Genomic DNA, 18,180 nt, shown 5'->3' on the forward strand with positions numbered 1-18,180 from the left:
GATGTTCGCTCAATCTTTTCTTGATCTGATTTCGTTTATTACTGCCTGTTCAAGGGCTGATGCTTTTGCACACAAATTGTGGGTGTCTAGTTTTTTGTAGAACAATTAGACCCAATCTATTTTTCCATTAGTCTTGAGAGTTCTTGCACCAAAAGTAATTCAGACAAGGCAATAAAGGTATCAACTTACAAACCCACACGAACAAGCGTGAAGACTAAATTCACTGCACTAGAATAAAATACGGAATTATTAAACTGTTATCGATGCAGCTGACTTAAACCGAGTAAAAGACCAGCACAAAACACAATGATTTTGAGACTCCAGGTTGCTTGTCAAATGTTTTAGCCAACTGAAAAGTCATATCAAGAAATTCAATAAACTCACAGCTGTTTTCTAAACGTTTCTTCAACTTTTTGTATTAATACTCCTTCTCCCTCTCTCTCGTTCTCTCTCTCTCGCTCTCTCTCTCTTTTAAACTATCCCTATATTTCAAAGACAATTCATGCTGCACTGTAAAATAACGAGGCAATCTAGACTGTATAAATACTGTAATACATTTTGCAACCAGATGAGGGCACCATAATCCAGTGGTAAGAATAAAAGCCAAACATTTCTGAAAGATGACTTGACAACTCTCACCAAGTCTAACTTACACAGCCGATATCCACAAATAGATTACACATTAGGGGTATACTGAATACCACCTAATCCTTGCTTTAATGAAGTTTTAAAATACATGCTGAGATACACTCACTTCCACATGCAACACACCACTAGTTTTATTTGGAATCAAATTTAGGACTGAACTAACTGTTAATAAGATCAAACACATTACATTCTGATTCCAGCCTAGTGCTCTTTCTGTTGAAAACATATGTGAAAATCTTAATAAAAAAAATAGAGATATGTCTACTTAAAGTGGACAGGTCATGTTGTCCGCTCTTGTTTTCTGTGCATGAGCAATGAGTTTGTACTCTCTGTGTCAGTGAGTCGGGGAAACAAAGCCATATGGTTTTTGTTATAAAGAGGAAAGTGATCGACAAAACCAAGCTGGTACCTTTGAATTGGTCATGACTCACAGACCACAGTCGATCTGCTTATCCAGCAGAAAGACTTTAGGAGACTGTTAGGTTATTAGCAGTTCGTGAGACAAACTAAACACACTCACTGACTCACCAGCCTAGTGGAGCACAACAAAGTTTTTTTCTATTCCAATACTTCCTGTGCAACAGATCACATGATCCTCCACCCCCCCCCCCCCCCCCCCCCCCCCCCCACTTCTTATGTTACCCAACATGCCAGTAGGGAGGCAATCATATATATATCCCCCTATCTATCTATCTATCTATCTATCTATCTATCTATCTATCTATCTATCTATATATATATATATATATATATATATATATATATATATATATATATGGGGGGATCATTTTCAATATAATCAACATCTGTATTGATATTACACTAAAAAGTCACATGGTCAAGTAAAGAATTCATTTACAGTATCTCATAGTTCTTGTAGGTCACAAAGCCCTGTATGAATGATAACTCTGAGACCAATAACCATACAGTCACCCTCTAGCAATAAGCATTTCCTCTGCTTTAGATAAGGTACTGGAGGGGACTCTGTAGAACATGGAAAGTAATTAAAAAAACCCTTAAAACCCTTATGTTATGAAGAAGATAGGAAGTTCTTATTTACTTACTTATTTACTGTCCTTAAGGATGATTACAGTCTTTGTAAGATATTTAAAAAGTTATTTTTTATTTCTTTTTCAAAATCTTTTGAATATTTAACCAAGAAGAATTTTAAGATGAGGTTCAAATGATGCAGTAAGCAAACAATTTCAAATGTTCTTTTGAGTGTTTGCTGGGAAGCATATGGACCTAATAGAAGCACCTACTTTTTAATGTGCAATTTCAAACAAACCTTCAGTGTTTTCACCCACAGTTAGTGGTTGGGCCAGTGGTTGATTGTACTGTGTGTGATCTACCACCATTAGAGATTAACAAACAGCCAGACTTCAAACATCACACATAAAAGGAGCATGAAAAAAACCCTAAAACCGACCCCCTCCCCTTCTGCTCACACAGATGAATAATTTGGTGGTTTACATAGTTTCTTCTCATTAATGAATATATGAAATCACACAGTATCCATGAAAAAAAAACTAAACCTAAACATAAATTTTCAGGGCATAACTGAAAGATTAAACAATTGAAATTAATACAGACTTCATTCTCTGATTTTCCTTGGAAAGCTAAAGTGGAGAATGCATGAGAAATGTGGGAAAGGAGGAGAATTGTGAAAGATTAACCTTATCTATATTTAGTTCAACAACAATCTTTTAATGGAATTTTTTATATGCAACAGCCCTAGTCAGCCATAAACCCCAGTATGGATGAGACTGTATATTGTATAATGAGTCTACAGTAATGACATTTTTTCCCCTATCTTGAATAGTGCACTGCATTGGACCTTGAGAATCACAACAGGGCAGTCAGAGAAACTCCTTACATTATTCATCAAGTCTTTTATGTATGTGGACTTAACAGGCCCCTCTTATACCGTTAAATGTCCTTTCTCAAGCCAGGCCTGGACTCCTTGGGGTTTTTTTTTCCCTGGCCACTTTTCATTTTTCCTCATTCAGAGCTGTGAACAATGCACTCTCCTTTCTGCTGCTCCACTCACGTCCAAACCCTTAGCCATTGCTCTCTGATTTACTGGCATTTGATTTGGGACTGGCTAACAGTAAGTCCAGATAAACAGGCTATGCAGAGGGTAAGTAAGCATGTTAGTACCAGGATGGGACACACTGTCTGCTGAATCTACTGAAATACAGAATAGTATCAGTACACACAAGAACTTATTTTTAATAAAGTCATATCTTTAAAAGTTACAAGATCCATTTAAACCAATCTGTAAGTTGTTAGTATCATAGTATACACACACACACACACACACACATATATACATGTGTGTGTATATATATATATATATATATATATATATATATATATACATACATACTCACATATATATCTTCTAAGTATATCTATATCTTTATAAATATATCTATTTGGAAGTGATGCCTGCCCCTTTTCTTTCTTTTTCATGCCTCTCTGCACACAAGTAACCCAAAGCTACTGTTTCCAGGACTCTGATCAAGTAAAAGTTTGGAAGGTGAGGGAAAATGTACACATACTGAATTCACAAAGAGAGGTAAATTATGTTTTTAATCCTTCATGGCCTGCACATGGGATTTGAAACTTTTCATATCTTACTCCCTTCAGAGCTCTGGTTGCACTTTGCAGCAGTGTGAGCAGGTTTACTGTTCAAATGGAAAACGTGTGCATGAAAAAAAAAAAAAAAAAACTCTTTAGATTCCACAAGGCGAGATCTGAGAATGAGAAAATCTCATCTGGGGGTCACATTCACACACAGCTCCCTCTGCTCTCAGTCTTTCACCCTGTCTGCCACTTCTCTCCTTTCTCTCTTTCTTTCTCTCTCTCTCTCTACCTCTGTGTCTCTCTCTCTCTCTCTCTCTCTCTCTCTCTCTCTCTCTCTCTCTCTTTCTCTCTCTCTCTCTCTACCTCTGTGTCTCTCTCTCTCTCTCTCATGCTAAATCATGTATTTCTCCATCTTTTCCTTTCTCTTTCATCCCCGCTCTCTTCTATTAACACACACACACACACACACACGCGCACACACACAAACACACACACACACTGCGCATGTAATAAATTCTTGTTTTCTCTCATTCAATCCATCTGCCTCCCTCTTCCTCTCTTCTTCTCACGCAGCCTCCGTGAGAAAGCCACCGAACACACTTAACATGAGAAATATTAGGCTCTAGACTCTCGAGGTGTACGTTCAGAGGCTTAATCAGCTCAGTAGGGGATTAGCTGATGCTTCAAATTAAAGTTCTCCGACAGCATCGAAGATAAAGCAATCCCAATGCATAAAAGGTAATTCCTGGTTGTAAACACAACATGTGGTGGTTGGCTTTGCCAACGATGCGTGAAGGCATTTCTTAATTTTGTTTTTTTGAGTTCAGCTACCTGCACTTGGCAGGTAAAGGTTGTTATCATGCTAATATGGCAGGCCTGGTTTCTGGATTAGAGTTTTAAAAGAGTATCATTTGTTGCCAATTTCCAGATTTTACTGTTTTATTTTTTCCTGTTATATGCATATTTTTTGGCATTTATGGTGTACATTTGGCGAGTAAAGAGAAACATCAATGTAATGCAAAGTTTTACAGAAACACACACACACGCACGCACCAAGCGTTGTCATAAAACCCTCACTCAGCACATATTGAGCTGCCCACACAAATAGCAGCATATATAACACACATAAAGTATTGTAGTAAAACTCCAATGCTCTAGTCCTCCCAAAGAAATGCACACATACACACTCACACATGCACAGATAAACACGCGCATGAAGACAAGTCAGACTAACAAGTCATACATTTGACTTGAGTGCAATTCCACATGATCCACATAAAAACTAACTATTAACAATTTTCATTTAACAATATTCATTGACTATTCTACAAACCTACATAATAACCCAAGGAAACACTTGTGTTTGTAATTGTCTATGACGCATTGGAAGGTGACCTAAATGGCTCCAAAGAACAGTCTGGCAGGTCTATAACAGAGTTCTCTGTTTAAATCCGAGTCCTGATCCTATTTCCACCTGAGACAAGCATATTATAAGAAATGACTATACTGCAAATGCAAGTTTCCTAAATGGAGAAAAGTTCCCCTGAATGATCTAAAAACGTCCAAAAAAAGTAATAGCCGTCTGAGAGAACTTTTTGTTGTGTTTCTGCTTTTCTCTCTCTCTCTCTCTCTCTCTCTCTCTCTCTCTCTCTCTCTCTCGAGCAACGGGTCATGGAAGATCTGCGACACATTAAACGGTGTTTCTCCTTCCAGCACTTCTGACTGAGGGCTCTTTGGGCGATTGACAAAACATTGTGTCATTATTACCAGAAACCGAGCGAATACAAAGATTTCACTTTGTAATAGCGAATGTAATTCTGCAGGCATTTGCTGACAGCACGAAAGCATCATAGGAAACTGATGAATACATCAGGACCGAAATCGTACTGCCAGATGAGGACAGATGTTTCATGGAGTAAAGAGAAAAGAGTCGTGAGGTATCGTTTACACTTTTCAAATACAGTTTCAATGCGCGACCACACTTGAACTGAGGTGGCACCTCCTTAGTGTTGACGTCCTTCAGGGATGAGTCATGGCTGTAACCTCTAGCTTTGCTTCGGCCGCCCAACGCAGCTGGCACCCAAAAGAGACGTGGCTGGCGAGAAAACCCAGGGTGATTTATGCGGCTCACGCTGCCAGAGAGGTTTCTCTTTTTCTTTTTTGTACGTCTTTCATTACTATTGGAGATTAAAGTGGGAAATATAGTTTTAAATCGTAATTGTTTCCAACAAGAGGTCAAACTTCATACGCCTCTGTCTACCCATGAGGCTCTGACTGGTTCAGCGTTTATTAATGTCTTTCTGTTGGTTCATAGCTTGAAAATCTATATTATGGTCCCAGCATAAGAAATCACGATGCCTCTGCCAGTGTTAAATTTACTCCAACAGAGTTAAATCAAGCCTGAGAGAGTCTGTAAACTCCCACTTTGATGAGTCTATGAGAACTCCCTAAGAGTTAATTCAGTACAAGAACATTTTTTACTGTGGGAGTGTTTGAAAGTAATAAAATTCAAACTATCTCCGATGAATGAGAATTAACAGCAGTAGTGGAATGCCATGAGGGTTTTTTTTTTTTTTGATAGCGAGGCTAATTTCACCCTGAATCAGTCCTCCCAGCTGGAGTAGGCCTAACGGTCGTTAGGATGGAGCAGGTTGGATGAGAGAAAGTAAACTATTTCAGTAGCCAGTGACAGATTTTTCCCCTAATGCCAGGACTACTGGCGTGTAGCTGGGGCTGCACTGAAGAAGAAAATGATGGATTCTACGATCAGGAGGACATGCTAGCCTCAGGGATCAGCTCTGGAAAATCTTCTCTTTTACACACGGTGCCTGTAGTCACGTTTATTAGATTTACTGCAAATCTGCGCCCCCCCCCTCCCTTTTTCCCTCCAGCTCTCCATCTGACCCCCGATTTCCACCTTCATATCAGTCATAAGGAACCAGATGCCATTTAGAGAGCCCTCAGAATGCAACGTGACCCCCCCCCCACCCCGTAACACCCCCTCACCCCGGCTAGTAACAGAAGCAGCTGCAGGAGCCCCTGGTCCCCAGTCCACCTCCACCCCTCCACTCGAATCACTCTCCAGAGGACCCGTAGCGATGAAGCATTAGGGGGTGCTGACTGATACAAGCCAGTTCCCTGGAGGTCCACGGCACCAGTTTGTCTTCATGTGTCAGAGTAGGCCGCAGACCGGGCTCCCAGACTCCCTCGGTGAAAGATTCAGGCATGTTGTTGTCACCCGTCCCAGACAGAAAAGTGAATTGCAAAGCATGCTGGGACGGCGTCTGTGCTCCGTTCCCTGTGTCGTGTCAGCTGTGAAAGAGGCAGGATGAGGTTTTGCGATCAGCCCCACGTCGTCTAAGCCTACCGCGCCAACTGCCGCTGCTTAAAAATGTCAGAAAGTACCAAAAACAAGATTAATCTAAAACAGTGAATTATTTTTGTTGTTTAAAAAAAAACAAAAAAACACTTAATCTCTTACAGCTTTTAAAAACCTCACGGGACAACATTTCTGTGGCTTGCCCTTTTTAGTCCCTGTTGTCCTACTTGCTGAGCTGGTGTGTTTGCCAAATTACTGCATTGTTTTCATCACGCCGCTTTGTGTGAGACAAAGTTGTCACACGCAATACAGCGACCAGCTGCAGATAGTACCTTTGATTTCCAAACACAAACTTCTGCTGACCTAAAAAAAAAAAAAAAAATCAGAATGCTCCTCTTGTATCCTACCGGCTCTGTCCTGTCCCTGACCTCCCCCTGTGACCAGGTGTCCAAAGTTAGACCAGTTTTATTAAAATAAACTCCACGATTATGGTGCAGCGGGACTCATTATGGTAGACAACGCCATATCAAATTAATATCAAAATTTAGAAAGAGTGTGCGAGAGAGAAAGAGAGAGAGAGAGAGAGAGAGAGAGTGAAAGAGAGAGAAAGAGAGAGAGAGAGAGCAGATTTACAGCTGTAAATACAGGTGTGTCTTGAGGGGCCTATTCATAAAATCTCCCGTGACACACAAGTGTGAACAGGAAAGAGGAAGACAGGATGACAAGAGCTCAGACGGTTTGTTTGAGAATGCGCAACCCCGGCGTTGGATTCTCATGCGATCCCCGAAGCCTCGTGAAACCGACAGCTTGCTGTCACAGATTCCGAGCTTACACCAGAGCATTAACACGAGGATTGGTGTAGCCTTCATGAACGGCGAAAAGAAGAACTTCTGTCAAAAAGTTGATCAAAAACCAACAGAAACTGGATTTGTGTCGTGCAAGTTTCATAATCGTATCATGCTTTCAAAATTCTTTTTCAAGTGAGACGTTTGAATTTAAATTACTCTATCTCTGCAACTGTTTCGTCACTGACAGAATTTAAAGTTAGTTAATCTCAAATACTACAAGCATTCAGAAGAGAAAAGTGAGTGTTGAATTAATGGTGATGACTTGTGACATCTCGTTTACTCCTTATCTTAGATGTGAAATGATAAAATGATTGATGAAAGACTATTACGCTGCTTTTGTCTCATTTGAAAGGAACAGCAAAACAAATGACATGGTGTTTCAAGTGTTTATGTGTTTTAAAATGTAAAGGAACAAATATGTAATGTTTGAGGTCTGTAGCAGTTTATAGCATAAAGAAGTGGCTTTGCTGTATACTACAGAAAATTCCTAAACTGTTTTTCAGACCAAGAACAAAGATTCATAAACAACTCAATAGCTTGTGCATGTGACTTAAAATGTGTTTACATCTGTGTTGTCTCCAGTACCGTTCTGTAGTTAACCAGTATTGTCACCTCCAGGGGTTCGTTCCCGAAACTCGAAGAGAGAAAGATGGATGGTCCTCCTCGACAAAGTCATTAAGAGGGGCGCGCAAACATCCCTCTGTCCCTCTTAAAACGACAAGCATTCCCTCTGAAAAAAAGAGGGGGAAAAAACATAAAAAAGCAAATATTTCTCCGGGCTGTTTGAGTCAATCTCATCTAATCCGGAACTGCTTTGCAAACGATGAGCTGATAAATAAATGCAAGCAGTTGATCTCTGACCTTCGGGGAAAACACTTGGGGATTAGAGGTTGAGTGGACTGGGGAGGGGTGGGGGGGTGTGTGTGGGGGGGTGAAAGCTATACCTACATGCTAATGAAGTGTGGCTTCTCCAGATTCAGTCCAGGTTCCTTTGCTGCACACATGTTTACTCCCAAAGATAAATGTCTTACTTCATTGTTTTTCATGTTACTGCTGATGATAGCACTCAACTTTTGAATGAAAATAATCACATCTGATGAACAATATGCGATGCCCCATACCGTTGTATACATTTGCTCTTGCTGTATGGACAATAGCTGCAATGGAAATGTCTGTCACAAAAAGCAGCCTATTATCTCTCAACGGTTCTGGGTCCAACAGGGAATTCAGAAGAACGTTAACCAATAAAAGTCCAGCTGATCTCCTTCAATGCATGAGGACGGCTATTGAGCACGCTCCTCTAGTTTTCTTACCATTCTGCTTCGTGCTGTCTGGTCTTTTTTTCTTTTTGTTAAGCTGTACAATATAAGCTGACAATCCGGAATGGGACCATTTTGGATTGTTTCATACATGTTATGATTTCTCTTAGACCCACAATGGGATGAGTGTATCCTACACTTGCTCTAACGTTTTTCCATTTCATTCATCCGGACAGAGATTGATGGCCCGCAACACTGTTTTCTTTGGCATCGGCGGACTCAGGAATCTTATTCTCTCAATGTTAGGGGGTGAAGGGTAAGAAATAAAAACAGACCTAAAGCTAACAGTTCTCTTAAACCAACCTTTACATTATGGTAGTCCAGTCCTCTGTTACCAGCGTGCAACGCTCTTTCTCGATTTCAAATTTGTTGGGTTTTGTCCTCGACATAACCTATAGCTCTGTGAGCGTCCTGGGCAAACACGTCATAATCTTGACGATAAAGCCCTTAAAAGGTTACTTGGCGAGTTCAGTTTATGCATGCCTTCCAGGTCCTGCATGTACAGCCTGGTTCTATTCCTCCTTTAGTGCCCCCCCCCCTCCCCCCTCCCCCCGCTACCTCTCCTGCCAGCCCCTAATTCCTCCTCAAAGAGAGGATATTCACAATATCAGGTCAGAGGAGAAGAAGAAGAAAATACCCATATCTCCGCACTGGCTGTGTCCGGATATTGATTTGCAGCGAGGGCTGATCCACTTTATAATGCCCCCTTTTTATAGCTTTGTTTATTCTGGCATTTTAAAGTGTTTTTAAGAATATGAAGGCAAGGGACGGGGGGTTGGGTTGCTAACCCCAATCAATATAGATAAAATTTTAAAACGGAACTCAATCCTTGGTGTTAAAGAGTACAGGCTATATCTGAATGCCTTCAAAGTGAAGCAAATCATTCTGTAGCATTCTAAGACTTGTGAACAAATTGCTGCGTGAAGAAATAACACCGCTTCAGAGGTAAGAACGGCTTCCTATTTCCAGTCTTTCTTCAGACATGCTGGCAAAAAGGATGTTATTCCTGTCTCTTTTTACATCTATTCACAGTCACTGCGAGCGCTTAGTCAGTTCAGTACACGGCCCAGCCAGCTACAGGCTCCTTCCAGGTGTTAAAATAATTAGTGTAAGGTGTTTGGATCAGGGTCAGGCCTGGGGGTACTCATTGGTCTTAAGAACCACTTCTTCGTTCACCGCTTTTTGCCTTCCCTCCCTCCCTCTCTCTCTCTCTCCCCCTCTCTCCCTCTCTCTCTCTCTCTCTCTCTATCTCTCTCTCTCAAAAAAAATAAGTGAAAACTCAGAATAAAATGTCTCACTCTCTGAAAAAAGTCTTATTCTTTGAATCATATAAGTTTCATTGTACAATCATGCACAGAAAGTTTAACAAAAAAAAAAAGGAAAAAACAGGGGGAAAAAAACAATGAAACTTCAGAGAGATATTAACTAAAGACGTGACACTGAGGGAGGTTTTAACATTATGGCAGTATATTTCAACCTTTCCTCACATGCCAGAGAGAGAAATGGTCTTCTTGAATTCACATATTACACTCTAAGGCCTTAGAAATACATCTTTCTCACATCCTTGTGACTGTTCTAGATGCCTCGGCTTAGGTTTTTTTTTTCTTTCTTTTTTTTTTTGTAGAGGTTGATCCACTCATGAAAACAAGTATGATTTCTTCTTGGACTTAATGTATCCTGGCACGAATGTGCTTGACTGTGTACGGCAAACTCTGTTTCTGTGTCCATGCCAGACTGAGTACTCATGATTTTTGGGAAGTTCTTAACCCTTTGTTGTGCCTAAATCGAAGAAAAAAAAAAAAAAAAGAAAGAGTGAGAAAGATGCCAAACCGCAAACTGGCATGAGAAACTTAAATCAACATGAGCAGAATCTCTATGATTCACCCCAGCATCCCGAAAATGATCAAACGCAAGACAGATGAGCATAGGTCTCCTACACCTGAATCAGCCGTTTCATACTGATGACTAATAGATGGCAAAATGATCAGAGTACGTGACTTAAATCTCTGTTGTTGAACTGTCGAGTTCCGTCCAATTCCTCTCGCTGACTATGCCTTCCCTGCACCACCTCTGTTGACCTTTGACTCCACTGCTGCCGTTTGCTGCGGCCCCTGTTCGCTCCCTCCCTCTTCTAGCCTCCCGTTCCCATGACCCAGGAAAAGAAAAGCTTTGTATGGTCTAAGGAGCAACGTGATCTTCTCCTGATAATGTGGAGAGTGAGTGAGAGAGAGAGAGAGAGAGAGAGAGAGGATTTTCTGCAGCCACTCGACACCTCCACGGCTTCATCTCCTCAGGGAAATCAGTCTTGCTGAAAGGGGTCCAAACAGAGAAATAAATAAATCAATAGCTGAATAAATCACTCGCTTTTTTTTTCGGAGGAGGGCCCGCGGTAAAGCTATGGGAGATGACGGAAGAGAGGAGAGTGTCACCTTGGAAAAAAAAAAAGAAAAAAGAAAAAGATGAGAGGTCTTCGGCTTGTCCTTTATTTATATCTGAAGGGTCCTCTCCATCGGTGAGCAGACAGTCCTCAGAGACTCATAAATAAAACTCGCCACGGGGTCAATGGCGGTGGGAGCGGAGGACGATTTTTCGACAAGGCCTCATCAGTAACGTGGACTGTCGTTGCCCCATCGCAATATGTTTGCATTCTTATCAGCAGACGTTCGTTCTTCGATTAGTGTACAAACGTACAGCGCATCAGTCAACGTTTATTTATTTATTTGGTTAGCAGACGCTCTTTGCCAGAAACGGTCTCTTTCTAAACTTGTCTCTGTCATTGATCATTACACGCAGTATTTCCTGGTGCATGTGCGTTTTTATCCAATCAGTTCCTATCCTGGATTTCACACAGAGATTAATATCACTGAATGTTAAATCATTTCACAGTAAAACATATTTTTTGCGAATGATGTTTGGTTTACGAGACTGACACAGTAACCTCTTGGCAGATTCGGCCAGTAATATCTGTCAGTTGGTATGTTCACGGCACAGCGGGGTTTGCAAAAGTGGGGAAAAAAAAGAGGTAGAGGGTATCGCTGGCTCTCAGATGGAAAAAAAAAAAAAAGAGAAATAATGTTTTGGTGACTTTGGCAGCTGTCTCCCACCATATGTTACATCCTTTTGTCTACCCGCTAAGCCAAGGCTAGCAAATGCTGCTTCACCAGGAGGGGTAGTACAACAGTGAGAACAGGAGTTTAAAAAAAAAAAATAGTCAAGGACAACATATGGGAGAAGTGAACGCCAAAACATACTGAACCACAGGCTGGGAACAGAAAACAGAAAAAAGAAAAAAAAAAAAAAACAGTGTCCCAGGAACAAGATGCTGTGGACCATAACGTACTGATGGATTTGTCTGAGGCCAAAAGCAAAACTACATCTTTTTTCACATCATTTTCACTAATACATCTGAACTTCCTGTGTACAAACGATGAACAGTTGGAGCTGAGTGTGCATATGCCTTCTGTGGGGGGGGGGTGGGAGTTAATGGGGGGGGGGGGTGTTCCCTCGCAAAATCAGAGCATTTCAGTTCAGGTTGGTACCAGGGAACATCAAACAAATTAGTTTATGAGTCCAATAAAAGGAAATCAACAACAACAGCAACAACAACAAAGACCCAGACATCATACTAGATGATGATCAGACACACAGCTGCATCTGTGACAGTAAAATCAACTCAAAACGTTTCGCCAGCAAAAACGGTGAAGAAAACACAACAGGAAAACCTGAGTTATTCGCATGAACAATCAGATCTCATCTGGCCTGATGCAGGACAGTTTTATTTGCTGTAGCAGGAATTGCAGTAACAGTTTCACATCTGAGTGAAGCTCTCTGCGATACAGTCAGAGAAATAAAAAAGTAAAAGTAAGAACAAAAAAAAAAATATAACCGAAAAATGAAATGTGTGAGAGAAGGAGGGAGAAAAGAGGGCAATAAAAGTGCTCGGGAGGGATCTTTATTTAGGTGTGGAATCAGACTCTAAAGTGAAAACAGATGGGATCGTAGTCTGAAATAGTTTCCACTTGAAGTATTAGACTCTTGTTTGCACTACTCACACTTTGCTGGGTTTGTTCCAGGGCTCGGATTCTGGAGCACAAACAGGTTTTGGGGGTCTGTGTTTTTGGCTAGGGTTTGGCGTAGCAGGGTCAGCACACAAGAGCGGGATGATTTTCATACGGAGCTTTTCCACGGAGCCTAAACATGACATAAAACAAAGCCGTGCGCAGCACTAACCACGGATTCTTCAGACGCAGTTGAAACAAAGTGCACGGGAGGTCAGCCGTGCAAGCCGTGCTACGGGGTAATATCGGCGAGTAACCTGCACTTCGCATGATCGTGATCGTTTATCTCAAAACAACACTCCAGAGGGAATTTGCATTGATCTCACATAATGCTGCTCGAATATCTAACACGCAGTTAAAGAAGGGTACGTAGATAATGTCCGATGAGCCGAGGGAAGGTTGTAGATCTCCTCTGAACTTCGATTGACCTGAATCGTGTTTGATGACATTGGGCGTTGCGTTCTCGACATGTGCCAGAAAGAATTAGGATCATTCAACTCGATTATCAGGAATATTAAGTAAAATGCGTAGAGAATCGTCTGGAATGTTAAACTGCAAACAACAAGATCTGCGCCGCTCACGATGAATCAGAGGATGAAATATCGGCATTCCAAAATAAGCAGGAGAGTTGATCATTCAATCATCCATTGAGCTGATGGGTTAAAACTGAAGAGATCCATTATTTTCGTTCGAGAGCTCGGGATGGTTGAGTTGCGGGGTAAAAGTTGAGAGAGATACTCAAATTTCCTTATACAGTATGTGAATTAAGATCCAATCTTTTAGACAAATGTAAACAGAGCTGGCTCTGTGGATCATTTGAGGTTTTGGCTCTCAAACACAGAGAGGATAATTATTCTCTGCTCAACCTCACTCCCGTCCTGGAGCAGACCTCCAAGTCCTATGCAATTACCTCTTCTCTCTTCATGAGAATCAACTGTGAGCAGCAGCTAAAAACGGCACCCCCTCATTTGCATTTTTGCATACAGAGCGTGGAAAACAAGCCCTTCTAATGTCGTGTTGAAGAATAGTTGGAGTGTTTAAACATATGAATGACATTATGCTTCTGAAATCGTGGTTGCAGAATCTGATGAGGTTTGCTTTCATGTATTACGTTTTGGGTCAATGATTTGGAGAATTATGCACGGTTACTTCCTGTTGCATTCTAGTGGGTTTTTGATTTGTACATCTGCAAAACACTTCAGAATGCAAACAGTCCAATTACCAGAATCAGAACCGAAACCTGTAAAACACCCAGTTAAAAAAAAAGCATACTCATAACTTTTTGTATTCACACATTTTTATTTAGATTTCAAGTGCATTTGAAAATGTCAGTCCACCATATGTAAAATAAGTTAACTTGTAAATGTCACATATCATTCTTAAAATGCTCACAAATCAGAGATGTTTCTCCTCATCCATCTAACTTTTCCGAAGTCTATGGGGGCTCATAGCTATGCCCTCTCTCTCACTCTCTCTCTCTCTCCCTCTCTCTCTCTCTCTCTCTCTCTCTCTCTCTCTCTCTCTCTCTCAGATTTCTTAACATCTTAATATCTGAGGGACATGCCATGTTTGGTGGAATTCTGGTCATCTGATCTACTTCGACCACAAACCACATCCTTCACAAAGAGCCTCAAGTCACATGGTAAGTGGGGCATGGGATTAAGACAGGAGAGGGGGGAAGAACATGCTGCTGATGGGGTCCATCTCTGGCTAAAAGACCCACAACCACCTCACAGTGAAAACCTGACAGGATGGTGTTTATACCAAAGGTATGGAGGAGCCGTTCTCCAGGGGCTAAACTGTTAGCTCTGTGTGGGGAAACCTGAGACAGGCTGGTGAGAGATAGAAGTAGGTCATCTGTATAGACATAAATGTCTATGACATTGTTGGAGAACTGACTGCTACGATGAGACCAGAATGACAGATGGACACTTAGCCAACAACGACGAAGATATATACCAATGTAAACAGGAAACCATGTGACAAACCATAAACCATACATCTGACTTTCGTTCGATGCCAGACACATATATCTTAATATTTTAGAGTCGTATTGCAAGTATTTTAGTTTATCACATGAAAATAAGAAGTCGTGTAGAATGTAAATTTCTCCGCATGACATTTATGTTTGCTTTCTCATTCTTGGAAACACGGACGAAATAAATTTCTTCACCATATCATATGAATCAAAAAAATTCCCATATTTTCCATTCTAACCCTCACCCGTGTCCATTCAAACATACCTTAGATAAACATGTTAGAGAACTATGCTCTGAAGAATATCCCAGCAGTGGACCACATGGTCAGTTCTGATATCACATCTGGCCGCTTCTGAGTTTAAGCATTTGTTGTTTATAAACTCCTCAAGGAACAATGCCACATGAGGTGAAGCATAGGCGCGGCTCAGTCACGGCTATCATATTTTCTCATTACCAAATTTTACATGTGAACGTTCCCTCTCGTACTCGCAATCGGGAGGAAGCTAGAGTCGATACCTATAAAGGGTTTATTATGCTTTAATGGCAAGCAATTACAACATTTGTTACACCAAATGACAAAATGACTTTATATGATGTAAACTAACTCAATATACCATGCAAGGCAGTTAGAAATGATAAAGCAATCAAAAACATGACCAGTTCATCCCTTACTGGAAGGAGGGGGGGGGGCTAATGTAAATACCACTATGACATGGGGAGTGCTCAGAAGTGTAAGGGGGGAGGGGAAGACTGTAAGAGCAGGACAGAATCATTGTCGAGGTTATGGATGGACCCTGTTTCCTGCACTTGACATAAACCCTCAACTACACAGAATACACAGAAGAAGTGGGTTATGCAGTGTAGTCTTATATTCAAAGATGTATAACAAACTGAAACTTCATCTATCTTCTTTCCTTGCACCTCATTATGACTAATCTGTAAATGAGCCTTTGAAAGCTAGTGGTAACAGCCCTGATAGTTGTATGCAAGTCATTGTTAACCGTGTATGGGCCATTCTATTTTCTAAAGGAAACATTCTTTATCATTGGGATTCCAGTTATGTTTTTCAAAGATCCCAAAGAACCAAAAGGCAACATCTGCCAAACCTCTGTTTTCTCCCCTCAAATGGATTAACTGTTAAAATGGAAATATCTCCAACTGTGATAGAAACTAGGCAGAGTTGACTTTCTCTCCAAATCCCTTTTTGCAACATGTACAAATTGATTCTGGCAAAACTGAGAGTTGCAATGAAAGTTCTTGGTGCTCCAGATATCTGTTTATCTCCTGTGATATTTTACATCTCCACAAAATCATTTTCAAGAACTTAACAGTCCAACCGGCAACAAAGAAGTAAAACGTTGAGGGATCTCTGTCAAGGCTACACTCACCAGCCTCTTCATTAGAAACACCTACCTTGTAGGTACCCCTTGTTGGTCTACAGTTTGACTATGGCCCATCTGTTGCCATCAAATCTAAAGTTAGGTTAGCCACCTTCTAGCCCTTCATCAATGGTCAGTTTCTGACCACAGGACCACTGTTGGCTGGATATCTGTGGGAGGTGGACCACCCCAGCAGTGGTGTTGATGTGTGTAAAAACTCCAGCAAGACTGCTGTGCCTGACACACTCATACCAGCACAACACCCGTTACCATGCCGCTACCATATCAGCATCACCAGCGTGTTGGGAGTGGATGATGAACAAGTTGGAGGGTGGCTGACAAACTGTGCATGGCAACGCATGGGCTACAGTCTAAAATTCCACACCTATATAATTGGTCCGTAGAGCAGGTATACTTCACAAAGTGGCCAGTGAATGTAGGTCAAGGCTGGTGTTTCTAATAAAGTGGAGAGTGAATGTGTTATTATGTAAATAATCAAAACCCAAGGTCTATAAAAGAGTCAAAACCCAAATCCAAAAACCACAACTTCTATTTGACAACCTAATTGTGGAAGAAACATATTGATGTCCTCATAAGGAATTAGGCTATTCAAGAGTTTAGCCACAATCTAGTTTTTTTTTTCCTTTTCTTTAAATCTTTGGCACATGCTGACACCCTGAGGAATGACCTGCAAGCATGAGTTGTGATGCAAAGCAGAAGCCTGAGAACTCTGACTCAGCCGTAAAACGCATCAGCGGCCGGGAGTTTGAATAGCGCGACTGAGAGACTCTTTCATGCTCTCTGACTCCAAAGTCATTTCTCAGTGCTTTGATTTGCCCAACAGAGACCACGCAAGCGACAACACAGCCGTGGAACGGGACCGAAACGGGACCGATCTGATCAAACAGGCACTAAGTTTGGATGCTGTTCTTTTCAGAACTGGTCTCACAGTCCCGTTTGCTCATAAATACGCTTCTGGCGGTGACGGAATCTGTCCGACGTGTCTGGCACCGTCCTGCCCACCGCCGTGTTCAGCTGGGGCTCGAGTGCAGATCCTGAGAGAGGCCACCACTGGCCAACTTCAGTCAGCTAACACCATTTCTCATTCCTGCTGACGGAAAGAAAATATCTCTGTCCTTAAAAGGTAAAGCTCCTTCTCAAAGAATATTTTCTCTCTCCTCCTCTCTCTCTCTCTCTGTGAAAAAAAAAAAGAAAGGGAGTCTTCAATCATTGACTGCTACTAGAACAGTTTCTTAAATTCAGTAAGAACCTTGGCAGACACATTCGGCGTGAGAAGAATGAAGCATTGAAAAGTAAAGCTATTAATTCAGCTTTTAAAACTTTTCCTTTTCAGTCTGCAGCAATGTGCAAAATGACCACTTCTGCTACATTCATCTTTGTTATTGTGGAGTGGTGAGCAAATTAAACATTCCGCTCTCATCCAGAAAGGACGCCAGGGTAAAAATTTGGAGCCGTCAAAAACCGAGTGACACGCTTCTTTCGCGTAATTAAACTAAAAACATTTAAAACTTTCATTTCAATCTAACTAATGATGATGTCTCCAAATACAAAACTCATCTCTTTTTTTTCACAGGATGGTAAAATGAATCTATGTAACAAGAGATAGTATTTCCTTAAGCCGAAAAAAAGAAAAATAGTACAGATGAATTACACGAGAGGCCGGTCTGAAAAGCAAGGCCGCTTTTCCAAAATGAAATTGAGCGCAACATGTAATTATGAAGTTCAGTGTAGTCTTATTGAAATGCTCTGAAATTTGATGGAAAACAGCATCTCCTACCGAGAGAGAAATGATCATGAGAGCTGGGCATAAAAGTAATGAAAGTGGAGATCTTATTTACCGAAGTGCTGAAAGCCGCTTTGGTCAAAGTTATGCTTCTCGCCAAGGGTTTTGTTTTCTATACCACATCATGTTTAATGGGCAGTTATCAGAAACAATTTATAGCATCTCAGAATGATAATAATTAAAGGCTAAAATAATGTCTTTATAGTTAAAAACCATGTTCTTTTTTTAATGGATGAA

Source organism: Chanos chanos, chromosome 15, assembly GCF_902362185.1.
Source record: "Chanos chanos chromosome 15, fChaCha1.1, whole genome shotgun sequence".
In the NCBI taxonomy this organism is placed as follows: Eukaryota; Metazoa; Chordata; class Actinopteri; order Gonorynchiformes; family Chanidae; genus Chanos; species Chanos chanos.